The sequence below is a fragment of the Nerophis ophidion genome, linkage group LG03 (assembly GCF_033978795.1).
Source record: "Nerophis ophidion isolate RoL-2023_Sa linkage group LG03, RoL_Noph_v1.0, whole genome shotgun sequence".
Classification (NCBI taxonomy): Eukaryota; Metazoa; Chordata; class Actinopteri; order Syngnathiformes; family Syngnathidae; genus Nerophis; species Nerophis ophidion.
Window position 1 is genome coordinate 48,156,282 of NC_084613.1, and position 17,574 is coordinate 48,173,855.

At 41.2% G+C, this 17,574-nt stretch overlaps 1 protein-coding gene and 1 long non-coding RNA gene across 8 annotated transcripts in view; both read left to right on the plus strand.

Moving 5' to 3' along the window:
- cln8 (CLN8 transmembrane ER and ERGIC protein) overlaps positions 1-17,574 on the plus strand; it is a 43,059-nt gene that overhangs the window by 10,145 nt on the left and 15,340 nt on the right. The gene's annotated exons all lie outside the window — the stretch shown is intronic.
- LOC133548776 (uncharacterized) lies at positions 12,722-16,395 on the plus strand. 4 transcript variants are annotated; one of them, XR_009805957.1, is made up of 8 exons: positions 12,722-12,807; positions 13,044-13,484; positions 13,573-13,856; positions 14,015-14,089; positions 14,190-14,326; positions 14,468-14,688; positions 14,769-15,166; positions 16,224-16,395. It is a non-coding gene; the product is annotated as an uncharacterized LOC133548776 (long non-coding RNA). The 4 variants fall into 4 exon arrangements; XR_009805958.1 differs by having other exon boundaries at positions 15,032-15,166; XR_009805955.1 differs by having other exon boundaries at positions 14,468-15,166.

The window sequence follows — 17,574 nt, forward strand, 5'->3', positions numbered from 1 at the left end:
TGTCGTTTCCAAAACAGAAAGTGCAAGATTGTCAGAGACATTTTAAGTGTCAAATAAAAATGAGCTGCATATTAGGAAATCAAATAGTGTTCTTCCTTCGCTATGTGGTAGGTTACTATGGACGTTATGAAATTCTCTTCATTCTCTAGCGAGGGACTTTTCAAATGATGCTACATATTAGCAGTAATGCTACTTTTTATTGCAACGCTTTTGCCCCACACTTGACAAATTACGGTTGTCTGTTCGACATATTCCCACTTGAAGCCGAACCAACGCCAGACGATGGACTCCCTGCTGTTTTTATTGGGAATTAAGTCTTCCTTCATTTGTTACCAGATCCGCACCTTCTTTCTCTCGTATTTGTACGGCTACGTTAGCATCACACATGGCACCCACCTGCTCCCACTTAGCCTACACACCTGTGGGATGTTCCAAATAAGTGTTTGATGAACATTCCTCAACATTATCAGTCTTTATTGCCACCTTTCACCTATCAGTTTGAACATCAAATATGTTGTCTTTGTAGCATATTCAACTGAATATGGGTTGAAAATGATTTGCAAATCATTGTATTCCGTTTATATTTACATGAAACACTATTTCCCAATACATATGGAAACGGGGTTTGTATTAAAATGTATCTCCTATATGAAAAAACATCTTACACTATCTATTTTATTGCGTTTGGATTATTCCAGAAGCATGCATGCGCTTCAGTGTTGTGATGGTCCACCGCCTCAATGCAGAACACGCTGTCATAGCATACTTAAAATAGTTTCAGTTCTATGTCAACTTTATATTGCGGAAATTGTGTTAGAGATGATAGATTTATACTGCTTTGTCAACATTGCACACAGGTCGGAGAGCATAAGATTATGAATATGGAGGGAAATGAAGGTTTCTATGAGAACAGAACGCCAGCAGTACACGCCAAATCCTCATTTAAATACAGCGGTCTGCGCCACTTTTACACTTGTTATCAATTATACACACACTTTTAGTATGATGACATGTAACACAGCCACCAATAGTCCACACAATTTTATAGTTCTTATTAAATCAGGCCCAAATATGTATTATTCTGACTGACTTCTTTTGTAACACAGTTAGTAAATGAAGCATACTTTTGTAAATATTCCCCCATATTGCTGCACAATAAGATGCAAGATGCTTTTTGTTGTCAATGCACTTAAAAAATACAACCATATGTGTATACAGCCAGCCTGTATAAATTCAATATAGCTGAGATTTGGAAACAATAGTGAGCAATAGAAAATATGGGTAGATATTTGGTCCAGAACACTTTTAATTTGATTCATTATTGAAGTGTTTCTTGCCACCTTTTGTTGTAAAAAATCGTATGTAATATTTCCATTTCATTTCATCTATTTCGTCTTTTTGAATTTGTGTTCAAATTTCTCTCTTACTGTTACCTCCGACCACCACCTATCGTTCATTCATCATTCATTCACCAGTGTGAGCGGCACCGGGGGCAAGGGTGAAGTGTCCTGCCCAAGGACACAACGGCAGCGATTTGGATATCAATAGGTGGGAAGCGAACCTGCAACCCTCAGGTTTCTGGCACGGCCGCTCTACCCACTACGCCATGCCGCCCCCATTTACGCTGTAATGTCGATTCTCAAATCAAAATAGGAACCATTTTGATACTTTATTTATTTGAGATAATGTATTTAATTTACAGGAACAGTATATAAAAGTAACTAAACTTGTGGACGAGGCAACGTGTCAATGTTGGATGCTTTTGTTGAGTGTTTTTTACATGTATGGTATTTTCACATGAACATATTCATGTAACTGAATTGTGAATGAGTTTTTTTTTTGCTAATGTTATTTCTTGATAATAAATCTATTTTAATGATTTTGTTATTTTATCTATTTCTTTTTTTTATGGTTTGAAACACAATTTCTGTGTAATTTGTATGATTTGTCTGTTTTATAGGCTTGACTATATTGTTATTCACGCCAGTACCTTTTTTTTTCTTCCAAGATGGCATCGCTGTAGTGGCTGCTGTTAGCAGGAGCTCTGTGCTCTTGTGTCATCCTTTTGTGTTCCCTTCTTGTTTTCATATATATATATATATATATATATATATATATATATATATATATATATATATATATTTTTTTTTTTTTTTTTTTTTGCCTTTTGGTCCGGGACCCTTTGGGACTGTGTGACAAGGGGTGGCACTTTTGTGACCTCTACGGTGCTTTTTTGTGGACTTCTGGATCTGCCTCCCGTGAGCCTTTTGGGTAATGGAGAGCAGCTGCTGGGTCTTTGCCACACCAGAGTCCGTTTGTAGAGACTGGAGGAGATGCGGATGAAGAGACAGGGCTGAGGAGCTGGCACTGAGCGCCGGGACGGACAAACTTCTCAGTGTCTTGGCGGAATGAGCTGGTATCGGACACCTCAGTCTTCTTGGACGTATCCCCACTCATCCATGTGGACTGGACACTGCCCGAGAGTTGGTTGGCGGTCGAGAGTGGAGTCGGCCCTCTTGGTTGCTTTGTTGGGTCTGCCCCTTGTCTCTGGCCATGCTCTCTCCACCCCAGCAGACAACGGCATGGAACACCGCAGAGGCCACCAGAGTGTATATTTTTATTTCACTTTTATTCATAGCTGTATGTACAAGTGGCTGGTTGCATCAGCTCTGCTACTTTAATGTCTTTCATGTCCATTGTGTTCTTTGATGTTTCCCTCTTACACACATGTAAATGGGATGTGTACTATGGCTATGAGTTGTTTTTTTTCCCTTGGCCTCAGTCAGGACCCCTTCTCCAGGGGCCCAGGCTTAGACCTATTTTTTGTATTTTAATATTTTATTTTTTCTCCCTTGGGGATTAATAAAGTATCTCTGATTCTGATTCTCATTCTGATATACTTCGAAGTTAGAAATTATTAACTTTGTCTTGTATTTTTTATGTTATGAGACATGTTATTATTTGAAATACATAAATTTTAAAAATTTTGCAGACATATTAAGTATGTTTGCACAAAGAATCGGTATCGAATCAGGAACTCCGATACCAGCCTGGATTGTACTCTGTATTGGATCAGAAAGAAAATCAGTGGTACCGCAGATCCCTGTGGACTGTATTTAATCAGTGTGTTTGTAGGGGCTTTTGGAAACAATCTCATATTGAACCTACAAAAACACAAGTGTGCTGTTCCTATGGCACAAGCCTTTTTGTGAGTAATTTGTTGCATGTATGGTTGAGAGCTAAACAATCCAGAATGTAACATACCTCTCAGTCCAGTTAGTCGGAACAGAGATCGGGATTTACCTCAATATAAGGGCTTTATAGAAAATAGTTGGATATTAGGCGCTGCTGTCAGTGAAATGACTGAAAGTGTGATGGTGCATACAAGCAAACAGACGATGCAAAAGGCATCTCGAATGTATGACAGCACATTCCAAAGCATTATGGGCACAAACAGAAGCTTGCAAGTCACAGCTCTAAATGAATGTCAACATGTTCAGCATATCCAAGGTCCGATGGCATACATACTGCATGGAATATTATTGCTACTCAGCAAAATCATTGTACACAAATAAGATTTTGAATAATTTTGAGATTGAAATAAAACACAACTTGAGGAAATAAGTCAAAAATCATCAACTTTCACTGTTCAAAATTTAATTACTTAACTCTAGCTACGTTTACACACAAAACCACTGACCGCAAAGGATGTTCAGTATAAATAATTGTGGTTAACCCTTTGATGCATAACCTGGGTCAAATGTGACCCAACCAAGTTTTTACTATCTGTTTCTTTGCAATAATTGAATGTAATCTTTCAGTATTCCAGGTATTCCTCAATTAACTTGTTTTTGGTCATTAAACATTATTTTATTCTTTCTCTTCAACTTTTTGAATTAAAATTATTTTTGTATTACTACCCTTCCAATTCACAACATGGGTCAAAAATGACCCACATCTATTTTCCATGTTATTTCATGTTAGCCTGAGCGTTGCTTTGCTATATATTTCAAATAAATGTATTTTATCGTTTACCATCACATATATTTAGTAAATATCATGTTTTTGTTCAGCTAAAATCATAATTTAGGGTTAGGGTTAGGTCGCAACATCAAAATGGACAACTTCTTCACCAGTGTCCCTTTGGCAGAGAAGCTCCTCGAGAAGAACCTGACTATTGTTGGGACTCTTCGCCAGAACAAACCAGACATACCACCTATGATAAAGCCATGCAAATCACGGATGATTCATAGCTCAGAATTCGGATTTAATGGTAACATGACCATGGTGAGCTATGTATAGAAGAAAGGAAAGGCTGTTGTCCTTCTGAGCCTAATGCATGGTGACAAAGCAGTGGATGACAGTCAGAAGAAGAAACCAGAAGTGATACTGTACTACAACAGAACAAAAGAGGAGTGGACACGACAGATCAGATGGTTGGCACCTACACATGCAAGCGGAAAACACAGAGGTGGCCCATGGCGCTCTGGTACAATATGCTGGATATTGCCACCCTCAATGCTTACACCAACTTCAATACAGAACACCCTGGTTACATGGGTGGTGTCACCAATGCATTCATCAAGGAGCTGGGCAAAGAGCTGGTTATGCCACATATGAAGAGCCGCATGGAGGGCACGCCCACACTCCAAAAGCGTATCATAGAGGCAATGGGAAGATGCGGGATAAAAAAAACAAACCATAGTCACCACCCAACCAGAAGAGGACATAAGACAGAAGGGCGCGCCGAAGAGGAAGAGATGTACAATCTGCCCATCTGCCAAAGACAGAAAATTCAGCTGGTGTTCGCAGTGCAAGAAGCCTGTGTGCGAGGAGCACAAACGCACAGTGGTAATGTGTGCTACATGTGAGGAATCTGATAACTAACTATCCATCCATTTCCTACCGCTTATTCCCTTTTGGGGTCGCGGGGGGCGCTGGCGCCTATCTCAGCTACAATCGGGCGGAAGGCGGCGTACACCATGTACAAGTCGCCACATCATCGCAGGGCCAACACAGATAGACAGACAACATTCACACTCCCATTCACACACTAAGGCCTATTTAGTGTTGCCAATCAACCTATCCCCAGGTGCATGTCTTTGGATAACTAACTAATAAAGAATAAAAGAATCATAAGAACTGAATTGACAATTTTGTTTAACTTGGTCTAAATCACAAGTTTATTTTTGTTACTGCCAGATGTTTGTCAAAATGACAAATAAACTGGTTTCAAATAACGAATGTATGATTGTTTGGCCCGAATCACATCTAAAATAGGTATTTGAAGTAAAATATTATTGTAATATGCCTTCATCCATTTTTGACCCATGTGTGTAAACTTGATGTAGTATTACAAGCTGCTACCTTACCGTGGTAGAGGAGTTTGCGTGTCCCAATGATCCTAGGAGCTATGTTGTCTGGGGGTTTTCATGCCCCCTGGTAGGGTCTCCCAAGACAAACAGGTCCTAGGTGAGTGATCAAACAAAGAGCAGCTCAAAGACTTCTATGGATTTACAACGAAATGAACCCAGATTTCCCTCGCCCGGACGTGGGTCACCGGGGCCCCGCTCTGGAGCCAGGCCCGGAGTTGGGGCACGATGGCGAGCGCCTGGTGGTCGGGCCTGTTCCCATGGGGCCCGGCCGGGCACAGCCCGAAGAGGCAACGTGGGTCATCCCTCCAATGGGCTCACCACTCATAGGAGGGGCCATAGAGGTCGGGTGCATTGTGAGCTGGGCGGCAGCCGAAGGCAGGGCACTTGGCGGTCCGATCCTCGGCTACAGAAGCTAGCTCTTGGGACGTGGAACGTCACCTCACTGGGGGGGAAGGAGCCTGAGCTAGTGCGCGAGGTAGAGAAGTTCCGGCTGGATATAGTCGGACTCACCTCGACGCACAGCAAGGGCTCTGGAACCAGTTCTCTCGAGAGGGACTGGACCCTCTTCCACTCTGGCGTTGCCGGCAGTGAGAGGCGACGGGCTGGGGTGGCAATTCTTGTTGCCCCCCGGCTCAAAGCCTGTACGTTTGAGTTCAACCCAGTGGACGAGAGGGTAGCTTCCCTTCGCCTTCGGGTGGGGGGACGGGTCCTGACTGTTGTTTGTGCTTACGCACCAAACAGCAGTTCAGAATACCCACCCTTTTTGGGTACACTCGAGGGAGTACTGGAAAGTGCTCCTCCGGGTGATTCCCTTGTCCTACTGGGAGACTTCAACGCTCATGTTGGCAACGACAGTGAAACCTGGAGAGGCGTGATTGGGAAGAATGGTCGCCCGGATCTAAACCCGAGTGGTGTTTTGTTATTGGACTTTTGTGCTCGTCACAGTTTGTCGATAACAAACACCATGTTCAAACATAAGGGTGTCCATATGTGCACTTGGCACCAGGACACCCTAGGCCGCAGTTCCATGATCGACTTTGTAGTTGTGTCATCGGATTTGCGGCCTTATGTTTTGGACACTCGGGTGAAGAGAGGGGCGGAGCTTTCTACCGATCACCACCTGGTGGTGAGTTGGCTGCGATGGTGGGGGAGGATGCCGGACAGACCTGGCAGGCCCAAGCGCATTGTGAGGGTCTGCTGGGAACGTCTGGCAGAGTCTCCTGTCAGAGAGAGTTTCAATTCACACCTCCGGGAGAACTTTGAACATGTCACGAGGGAGGTGCGGGACATTGAGTCCGAGTGGACCATGTTCCGAACCTCTATTGTCGAGGCGGCTGATTGGAGCTGTGGCCGCAAGGTTGTTGGTGCCTGTCGTGGCGGTAATCCCAGAACCCGTTGGTGGACACCAGCAGTGAGGGATGCCGTCAAGCTGAAGAAGGAGTCCTATCGGGTTCTTTTGGCTCATAGGACTCCGGAGGCAGTGGACGGGTACCGACGGGCCAAGCGGTGTGCAGCTTTAGCGGTCGCGGAGGCAAAAACTCGGACATGGGAAGAGTTCGGGGAAGCCATGGAAAACGACTTCCGGACGGCTTCGAAGCGATTCTGGACCACCATACGGCGCCTCAGGAAGGGGAAGCAGTGCACTATCAACACCGTGTATGGTGCGGATGGTGTTCTGCTGACTTCGACTGCGGATGTTGTGGATCGGTGGAGGGAATACTTCAAAGACCTCCTCAATCCCACCAACACGTCTTTCTTTGAGGAAGCGGTGCCTGGGGAATCTGTAGTGGACTCTCCTATTTCTGGGGCTGAGGTCGCTGAGGTAGTTAAAAAGCTCCTCGGCGGCAAGGCCCCGGGGGTGGATGAGATCCGCCCGGAGTTCCTTAAGGCTCTGGATGCTGTGGGGCTGTCTTGGTTGACAAGACTCTGCAGCATCGCGTGGACATCGGGGGCGGTACCTCTGGATTGGCAGACCGGGGTGGTGGTCCCTCTCTTTAAGAAGGGGGACCGGAGGGTGTGTTCCAACTATCGTGGGATCACACTCCTCAGCCTTCCCGGTAAGGTTTATTCAGGTGTACTGGAGAGGAGGCTTCGCCGGATAGTCGAACCTCGGATTCAGGAGGAACAGTGTGGTTTTCGTCCTGGTCGTGGAACTGTGGACCAGCTCTATACTCTCGGCAGGGTTCTTGAGGGTGCATGGGAGTTTGCCCAACCAGTCTACATGTGCTTTGTGGACTTGGAGAAGGCATTCGACCGTGTCCCTCGGGAAGTCCTGTGGGGAGTGCTCAGAGAGTATGGGGTATCGGACTGTCTTATTGTGGCAGTCCGCTCCCTGTATGATCAGTGCCAGAGCTTGGTCCGCATTGCTGGCAGTAAGTCGGACACGTTTCCAGTGAAGGTTGGACTCCGCCAAGGCTGTCCTTTGTCACCGATTCTGTTCATAACTTTTATGGACAGAATTTCTAGGCGCAGTCAAGGCGTTGAGGGGTTCCGGTTTGGTGGCCACGGGATTAGGTCTCTGCTTTTTGCAGATGATGTAGTCCTGATGGCTTCATCTGGCCGGGATCTTCAGCTCTCACTGGATCGGTTCGCAGCCGAGTGTGAAGCGACCGGAATGAGAATCAGCACCTCCAAGTCCGAGTCCATGGTTCTCGCCCGGAAAAGGGTGGAGTGCCATCTCCGGGTTGGGGAAGAGACCCTGCCCCAAGTGGAGGAGTTCAAGTACCTAGGAGTCTTGTTCACGAGTGGGGGAAGAGTGGATCGTGAGATCGACAGGCGGATCGGTGCGGCGTCTTCAGTAATGCGGACGTTGTATCGATCCGTTGTGGTGAAGAAGGAGCTGAGCCGGAAGGCAAAGCTCTCAATTTACCGGTCGATCTACGTTCCCATCCTCACCTATGGTCATGAGCTTTGGGTCATGACCGAAAGGATAAGATCACGGGTACAAGCGGCCGAAATGAGTTTCCTCCGCCGGGTGGCGGGGCTCTCCCTTAGAGATAGGGTGAGAAGCTCTGCCATCCGGGAGGAGCTCAACGTAAAGCCGCTGCTCCTCCACATCGAGAGGAGCCAGATGAGGTGGTTCGGGCATCTGGTCAGGATGCCACCCGAACGCCTCCCTAGGGAGGTGTTTAGGGCACGTCCAGCTGGTAGGAGGCCACGGGGAAGACCCAGGACACGTTGGAAAGACTATGTCTCCCGGCTGGCCTGGGAACGCCTCGGGATCCCCCGGGAAGAGCTAGACGAAGTGGCTGGAGATAGGGAAGTCTGGGCTTCCCTGCTTAGGCTGCTGCCCCCGCGACCCGACCTCGGATAAGCGGAAGATGATGGATGGATGGATGGATGGATTTTTGTTCATAAAGTATGGTAGGAAACATATAAATAAAGATTTGTGGTCATCAAAAACAAGATTTTTAAAGAATAATTGAATTATTAAATTATAAAATACATTGATTTCAAAAGACACAGAGAAGAAACACTCAGGCAGCTTGAAATAACATGGGAAATAGATGCGGGTCATTTTTGACCCATGTGTGTAAACTTGATGTAGTTTTACAAAAAATACCTTTGTTCATAAGGTATGGTAAGAAGAATATAAATAATGATTTGTGGTAATCAAAAACAAGATTTTTAAAGAATACTTGAATTATTAAATTATAAAATACATTGATTTCAAAAGATATAGCAAAGACACACTCAGGCAGCATGAAATAACATGGGAAATTGATGCGGGTCATTTTTGACCCACGTTGTGCATTAAAAGGGGTGTGCATATGTTATGCATCAAAGGGTTAAATTTAGAATATCAGGTAAATGATATAACAATTTTAATCACTGCTATAAATGAGGTGTGTCCAAACTTTGACTGACTGGTATTTTTAACTTCCGAATTATCTCTGAGCAGTAACATATCTACTGACAGGTTATAGAGCATTAAAATTGCTACAAAGTGACTTCCTATTCAGTATAAATTAGGATTACACGATAGACAATATTAATTATACAAATTTGGCGGACAATACACCTTTTATTACTATCATAATATTGTAATGATGCATGTTGATGACATTCTAGCTGCGTCTTGCAAATGTAACAACGGCAACCGAACGAACACATCCTTAACCACTGTAGCATTTTAGCCAGTTATTTAACGTCCTTCGGCAGCAGTGTTTCTCAATTATTTTCTGTTACGCCCCTGGATTGGTGTTTTGGTCACTTGACCTCCCACTGGCAACGCACCATTTCTTTGCCTTGGCAGGATACGTAGGGGCAGTAGTGCATGATGACATGGGACACTTCCTGCCAATGGTGACACTGCTGCTGGAGATGAGCATGCCATTCACCTGCATTTCCTGGATGCTTCTGAAAGTAGGAAGACACGCGTTACAACAGCGTGGCTTCGTAGTAAAAGAGTGTGGGTACTTTCCTGGCCTGCCTGCAGTCAAGACATGTCTCCCATGGAAAATTTGTGGCGCATTATGAAGCGTAAAATACGACAGCGGAGACCCCAGACTGTTGAACAACTAAAGCTCTACATAAAACAAGAATGGGAAAGAATTCCACTTTCAAAGCTTCAACAATTAGTTTCCTCGGTTCCTAAACGTTTGTTGAGTGTTGTTAAACGAAAAGGAGATGTAACACAGTGTTGAACATGCTCTTTCCCAACTACTTTGACACATGTTGCAGCCATGAAATTCTAAGTTAATTATTATTTGTAACAAAAAAAAAAGTTCATGAGTTTGAACATCAAATATCTTGTCTTTGTAGTGCATTCAATTGGATATGGGTTGAAAAGGATTTGCAAATCATTGTATTCCGTTTATATTTACATCCAACACAATTTCCCAACTCATATTAGGAACAGTAAAGGTATTAGTATACTGCCTTGGGGGACTCCACAGCTTACTGAGAGGGGAGGGGACATGGTGCCGTTCACCTCTACCACCTGTTTCCTCCGCTCCAAGTAAGATTGCATCCAGCTCAATGAAGTTTTATCGAATCCGATTGCTCGAGCTTATCCAACAGTGTAACGTGGTTAACAGTGTCAAAGGCCTTCTGAATGTCCAGCATGACCATGCCTCATGTTTGATGTGGTCGGTCAGATAGAGAAGGCATGTGTCAGTGGAGTGGTTAGTTCTGAAACCGGATTGGAATTTGGACATTAGTTTATTAGTAGCAAGGTATCTATCGATTCATATTAGTAGATTGCACCGTTCAGTACATATTCTGTACAATTGACCACTAAATGGTAACACCCGAATAAGTTTTTCAACTTGTTTAAGTCGGGGTCCACATTAATCAATTCATGGTAATGTTTGACACTCTTAAACAGGACAATACTGTCATCTACTGCACATGCATATGGTTAGAAAAACAAGGATGGACAATTCCACCCTTACCTCAACAATGAGTAGATGAGTGTTATGTGTGTGTAAATGTGTAAATAAATGAACACTGAAATTCAAGTATTTCTTTTATATATATATATATATATATATATATATATATATATATGTATATATATATATATATATATATATATATATATATATATATATATATATATATATATATATATATATATATATATATATATACATATATATATATATATATATATATATATATATATATATATGAAATACTTGACTTGGTGAATGTAAATATACTCCCCACCCCCAAACACACCCCCACACCCCACCTCCCGAAATCGGAGATCTCAAGGTTGGCAAGTATGTATAGAATTCCTGTGTGGAAGTGTGGGGGAACATATAAGAGTAACATAAAGGCATTGTATCAACTACAGAAAAGAGCTACAGTATAAGGATTATTCATAAAGTAGATTAGTTAGAACACACTAACATATTATTTATTAATTCTGGTCTATTGAAACTTCAGGAGCTAGTAAAGCTACAACCATTGTATGTCATGTTTAAGGCTAAAAGTAAAACATTACCAGCAAATTTACAAAAAATGTTTGTCAGCACTTCTGAGAGTACAGAGCACAGAAGAAAAGGTAATTTCAAACAGCAATATTCAAGGACAACTTCAAAACAAATGTGTACATCAGTGGTGGGGGTAAAATTGTGGAATTCTCTTTACAATGAGATAAAATAGTGTAAAAATATATTCCAATTGAAAAAAATATATAAAGATAGAACAATAAGATCATATAGACAGCCATAAGTGTTTACATTTTTCTTTTTGTTTATTATTTTACTTATTTTACTCTGGTTTTGTATTTGCTTTGTATCATTCCGTGAGGTGTATATTATTATTATTATTTCCTCTGTTTGATTTATACTTTATGAAGTTTTGCAGTTGTTTTGTTTCTCTTGTGTTTTTTGATTGTTTCATTACATTTGGATGTATTTGTTGGTTTAAATGATATCCATGACGTAAGACTATGTATTATGTCAAAGGGGGCAGGACACTATAAGATGTTTCTTCATCCTGCTCCTTCTTAGGCATTGTTGTGTGAATTTAAAATTGTATAATTAAGGTATAATTGTCTTTCGATCAAAGATGCACATCAATGAAGGAGGTAAATGAAAATGAAATGAAAGTTATTACTGTGTTTCCTGGTCTGGTGAGTTTGCGCATGGGCCAAAAACTCCGCTGTGTGTCTGTGTGGACATCTTGTGTGCCGCTGTGGTATTATTATGAGTGTGTATTATTTCTTTCTTTATTCTTTAGTGGAGAAAGATCCTGTTGACTGTGGACTGTGTGTGACGTGTTGTTTGTTTCCATTAAAAAAAAGGTATGTCTGTTATGACTTTTTTGGCATAATTAATTGTAGAAAAAAATATAGAATGAGTTGATGTGAGTGGGAAAAATGAGGTATATTTCTGCACATATTAAGGATCCTTTTTCTCAATATATATTTTTGTTATTTGCTGATGTATATATTTTATATACTGTTTTTTATTAAATTAATTAGAGACAATTTTATGCTTTATTTACCTTTTATTATTATTATTATTATTTCCACATGTTAGCATAAATAATTGAGTTGAGTTCACTGACGCTCGGATGTGGAGAGAGATCTTGTTTACTGTGGACTGTGTGTGAGACGCCCTGTTTTTGTTTCCATTCAAAAAAAAGAAAAGGTGAATAAATCCTCCACATCAACTCCTGTGTGTGCATCACTATGAAAGACACAACGCAGAACAGTGACTATTACATACAGAATGTATAATGTAAAGTGTCTATCTGCAATTTTTGTAATTAAAATTAATGAATTAGAAAATAATTTTTTTAATCACTGTTTATGTCTGTTCAGACGACTAATGTATTTTGTGCCTGGTCATAATTTCTTATACTACTGTATGGAACTTGGTCCCGTCTTCTATTTTGTGTGTTTTGCAGCATCATCTATTGCCTGGATTGCCTGGATTTTTGCCTACAATTGCTCCTGCCGCGTTCGCTTAATCAAGTAAGATACTTTCTGGTTTGTTAAAATGTAATGTTGCTTACACATTTTTCTAGCAGCTGTTGGCCTATTCATGGGGCCGAATCAAGAAGTACAACCAAAATTTAACGTTGCCCTATATCTTGTCTAGTTTGTAGCAATGAAACAGACAACACCACCATTTAACAATGTATTTATTTAAATATAACATTAGACACAATGATCAAAGATAAACTTTACTGTATTTTCTTGTCTTTTAGCGCAAACATGAATAGAAAGACTGTGCCTGTCTCTTTATCAACTTTAAGACGAAGGACACGTGTAGCCGTTCAAAAAAGGCTGGCCAAGATATGACGTTTCTGTTGTCTGAACTTGTGGTATACAAATTCATAAATTTCTTGTTTAAAAATAACGTCATAGTTGCTTCTCTTTCTGCTTGGAATAACCTATTCTGTCTATGTTCTGACCAGGTCTCTTGTAAGAGACAGACCTGATACATAATCATCAATAATAATAATATTATGTTCAGCTCTACAGCTAATTTGAAACTCATGTTCATTTTAACATATTCAATTTTAGACAACTACAAAGACGCATTAAAAATAATGCAACAATATCGAAACGGCTGCAACACCTCAGACCTGCAATCTGAGGCAGAGAATGAGCTTGAGCTGCCAGAAAAAAAGGAACAGGAAGCCAGTGTAAGTGTGTTCTGTCTTGTTTTTGTACTATATGTATATTTGGCAATTTTGGTATTGCAATAATCCTAAGGATATGGTTACCCAACAGCCATCGTCTCGGGGACTCGGATGATAGCAAGGAAGACCAGGGGAATGGTGACCTCGCATTTCTGGGGTTGGCAAGCCAATTGCACTGGCAGAGAAGGGAATAATCTCTTAACATCGAAAAAACGAAACCACCACATTAGTATTAAAGATATGGTTAACATTCGTAGTGCTAAAGATATTCCCCTCTCTTTGTATCCCTTCTGCCAGCTCCACCGTCTTGCCGAGTGCCAGCAAGAGTCATTAGTACTCGTCAACTCAACTCCTCAACTGGAGATAACTTTCTAGGTAAAGACTGATCTCCGAAATAATATTAAATACAGTGGGCCCCATTTATATTAACACATCAACGGTCACTTGGTTTCAAATCAGATTGCATCTGATCTCTGATTTCTGCATACTGCATAAAAAAACACAACCATTTAATACCAATTTATCTCCCTTAGCACCTCACCATGGGGAAGGACTTATTCAAATGACTTCACCAGCACCTGCATTAAACATGCAGAGAGTTACACAAGGTAGCGACTGATCTCTGAAATATTAGTGAATAGATAGGCTTCTTGGGTATCATCAGTCATGGTTAACTGATGACTCTCTCACAATGCCCACCTCACTAAGAACGGCAGTCCTTCCTCGACTCCCTCCAGCCCCCGGACCAGCCCTCAACATGTGGCAGACAGAGGAGCTTGGATCCAGACTGGCCTACAGGCCATCATGGCGAGGGGGAAGAATGGCCGACAACATTTCCTGCTCTGGTGAGCAATAACTGACAAATACCGGATGGTCATTCTGTGCCACAGATTTTGGAAAAAATTTAAATTCACAACCAATCACATATTTTCTTCAAATTTTGTCAATAACATTTGTCATTGACTAACACTGTTGTTTGTCAACAGCGGCTGAGGTCCAGATACTTAGCCTGCTGGAAACTACTAAACACACCCACGACCAGCTGATGGCGAAGGTCAACTTCTTGACCAGCAGGTTGACCATTACCCAGGGGCCAGAAGTGGAAGTGCCGGCCAATATCCAGTTTCCACTGGAACAGTTGGAGGCAGTGGAGGCATTTGACGCATTTTTGAATGAACCATCAAATGGCCCAGCTCGACAAAGAGTGGTGAGGTTTCTTACTTAATATGAATGGTGCCATTAGGTTTATTGATTGTCCATGATTATGCATATATTCTTTTGAATCAGCCCTGACAACCAGGCCTGTCCTGAACCGCCTTTTCCCAGTGGTAAGATTATGTCAGTGAGCCACAATCTGCCTGGTTTGACATCGTGTGTAAAGGTAGCATAGGTCCATGAGCCAAGAGAACAGGTTCTGTTTTTTTTACATTTCTGGACGCTTTCAACAGGGACAAAAACATTTTAAATGCAACTTAAGCCTAAAAATGTTTACCTGTTTGTTTAAAGAGATGTCTATGCCTTTTAGATTTCTTCTTTGGCCACCACTGCAGGCTAGGATGTGAAGCGGGTGACCTGGAACATCCTGGGCAGGATCTTCACAGATGATGTTTCACATCAAATCAATTGGAAGGTTGTCAACAACAAAAAGGCCTTTAGCAGGATGGCAACAAAGACCTTACTTTTCAGTAAGTATATAATTCAAAGTATTATTACATACTTTCAAAGTCAATAGTGGGGGCGGCCTTAAAAATCGTAGCAACCATCATACCTGTAGCTGCTCCCAAACTTATTCTCTTGGTCAGATTAACGTAATGCTTCAACAGATGTTTGTCAACACCGTCAAACACCGTAAAAAAAATGAAATAAAATAAAACAAAATCACATGAGGTAGTGAAAACATTCCTGTTAACTATCTGAATAATGCTAATAAAACAAATCCTACCTTTCTGACAACATGCACTTTGCTGTGAGACTCCCTCCTTTTGATTCCTTTTTTCAATGGCACTGTAAACGGCGTTGACAATGGCTGTGATTCTCTCCGCCTCTAATTGAGTAGTTAATTGGACTTGTTCACGTTGCCTCGTGCGCTGCAGCTGGCTACCTAACGTGATAGGTTCGGAGTTGAAAAATTGTGTCCGACTTCTCACCATATCACGTGACCCATAACATCGCGGGAGTAAGTTTTCAGGAGGCGTTCTTTGTCTTCAGTTCCTCTGTAGTGTGAGAAAGCGCGGTCTACGACTGCAACCGGCTCGCCAACGCCCCTCCACAGCGGAATGGTTCCTATTGGTTATAAGTTGAGTGACGTGTGTTCCGGTCCGCACTCGGCTATTTATATGATGTGAGGTCTACACGAATACAAACATAGAATGGTAGTACAAATATAATAAGAAAACAATGTCAACTTCCCAAAGTTGGTTTATGGATATGAAGCCGTCACCCAACAGAGCCAAACAAATATGAAAAAAACACACAGATTTATCCACATAAAGTACTCTGATCATGGAACCAAATAACGATATTGTTTGAACATTTTGGATGTCTTGCACACCTATACCCTATAAATTCAGTTTTTGCACCTCTTATTTTAACCACCTCCTGTAACTTTAAGTCATGTTTCTTTTTCAAATGTAATCTCCTTAATACCTATCTCATATTTTGTATTGTGTAAGCATACTTGGCTTTGGTTGCTCCATACCATAAACATAAACATATCTGTCTTGTAATCTTGTTTGATTACAGGTGCTGTAAGAAAAAATGTGGTCCCAAGGTCAGCCACAGACGCTGAGGTCACCAAACACGCAATCAGGTAGTTCAACCTGGCGGCGGATCGGGCAGCGAAGAGACGAGTCCCGCCTCCACCTCCACAGACAGAGGAATAGAAATATGTATCAATAAAAAACCTTGTATTGAACTTCTTGTCATTCACCAGTTATTCATTTTCTGATACGTTAGCTGCAGCATTTCTTTTAAATTGTAGCCTAATAGTATAAATATTTATATTTAATATATTTACTATGTATATATATATATATTTACTATGTATATATATATATATTTATATATATATATATATATATATATATATATATATATATATATATATATATATATATATATATATATATATATACATATATATGTATATATATATATATATATATATATATATATATATATATATATATATATATATATATATATGTATATACATATATATATATATTTATATATCATATATCTACTTTATAGAGTGAATTGACCATTTTCTGTTTCTGCCTATTGACAATATTGTTAGTTTAAAAATACAAGGCAATGCATATTTATAAATATGCATTGCCGAAACTTATATGCTTAGGCCTATATTGCTGTAGTAGGGCCTAGTGATATATCACTTGGATAAAATAGGAAACTAACACTAACAGTAGTGTTAGTTTCCTATTTTATCCTACAACAAGAACAGAAGGGATTTTGAAAATAAGATAAATGGACCCGGGCCAGATGAGCCACGGTTTTTATGAGTCCGTTGCTGGTCCATGATCAAAACTTTACCCCCGAGGCACATACATCCGCCGCGGAGGTAAGGTTTTGATCATGGATGCGGAGCGGATCCAGCTTGGAGTCACGGTGGGTCCGTTCCTGAGGGCCGGTGGACCTCGATACGGGTCCGTTTCGCGGGTCGGTTCCGGAAAGCGCAATACTTCCATGGGGGATTTGCCGCAGAGTTTTTTTGCTGTGTGGTGAGGGACATTCTGGTTCCTGTTGAAGGTGTTTAAAACGCTCATTCATATTCTGCATTTTGAGTTATAAGAAGCAGCCATTTTGGATGTTGTTTAAGGACATCCTGTAAAATGTAGTTTCTGTAAATTTACTGTATAATTTGCATATATAAAAAAAGGATTATTGTTAATTTGAGTACACCAATGTCAGTACATGTGAAACCAATGAAGAAATGAATATGAAAATTAGTATGAAAATTTGGTCCAAACACTATACGATCACACCCAAATGTAACATGTTGTTGTACAATGACACTGTGGTTTATTATGTCAAACATCCGAACTGTGTCACCTGCAAACTGAGAATCTCCTGA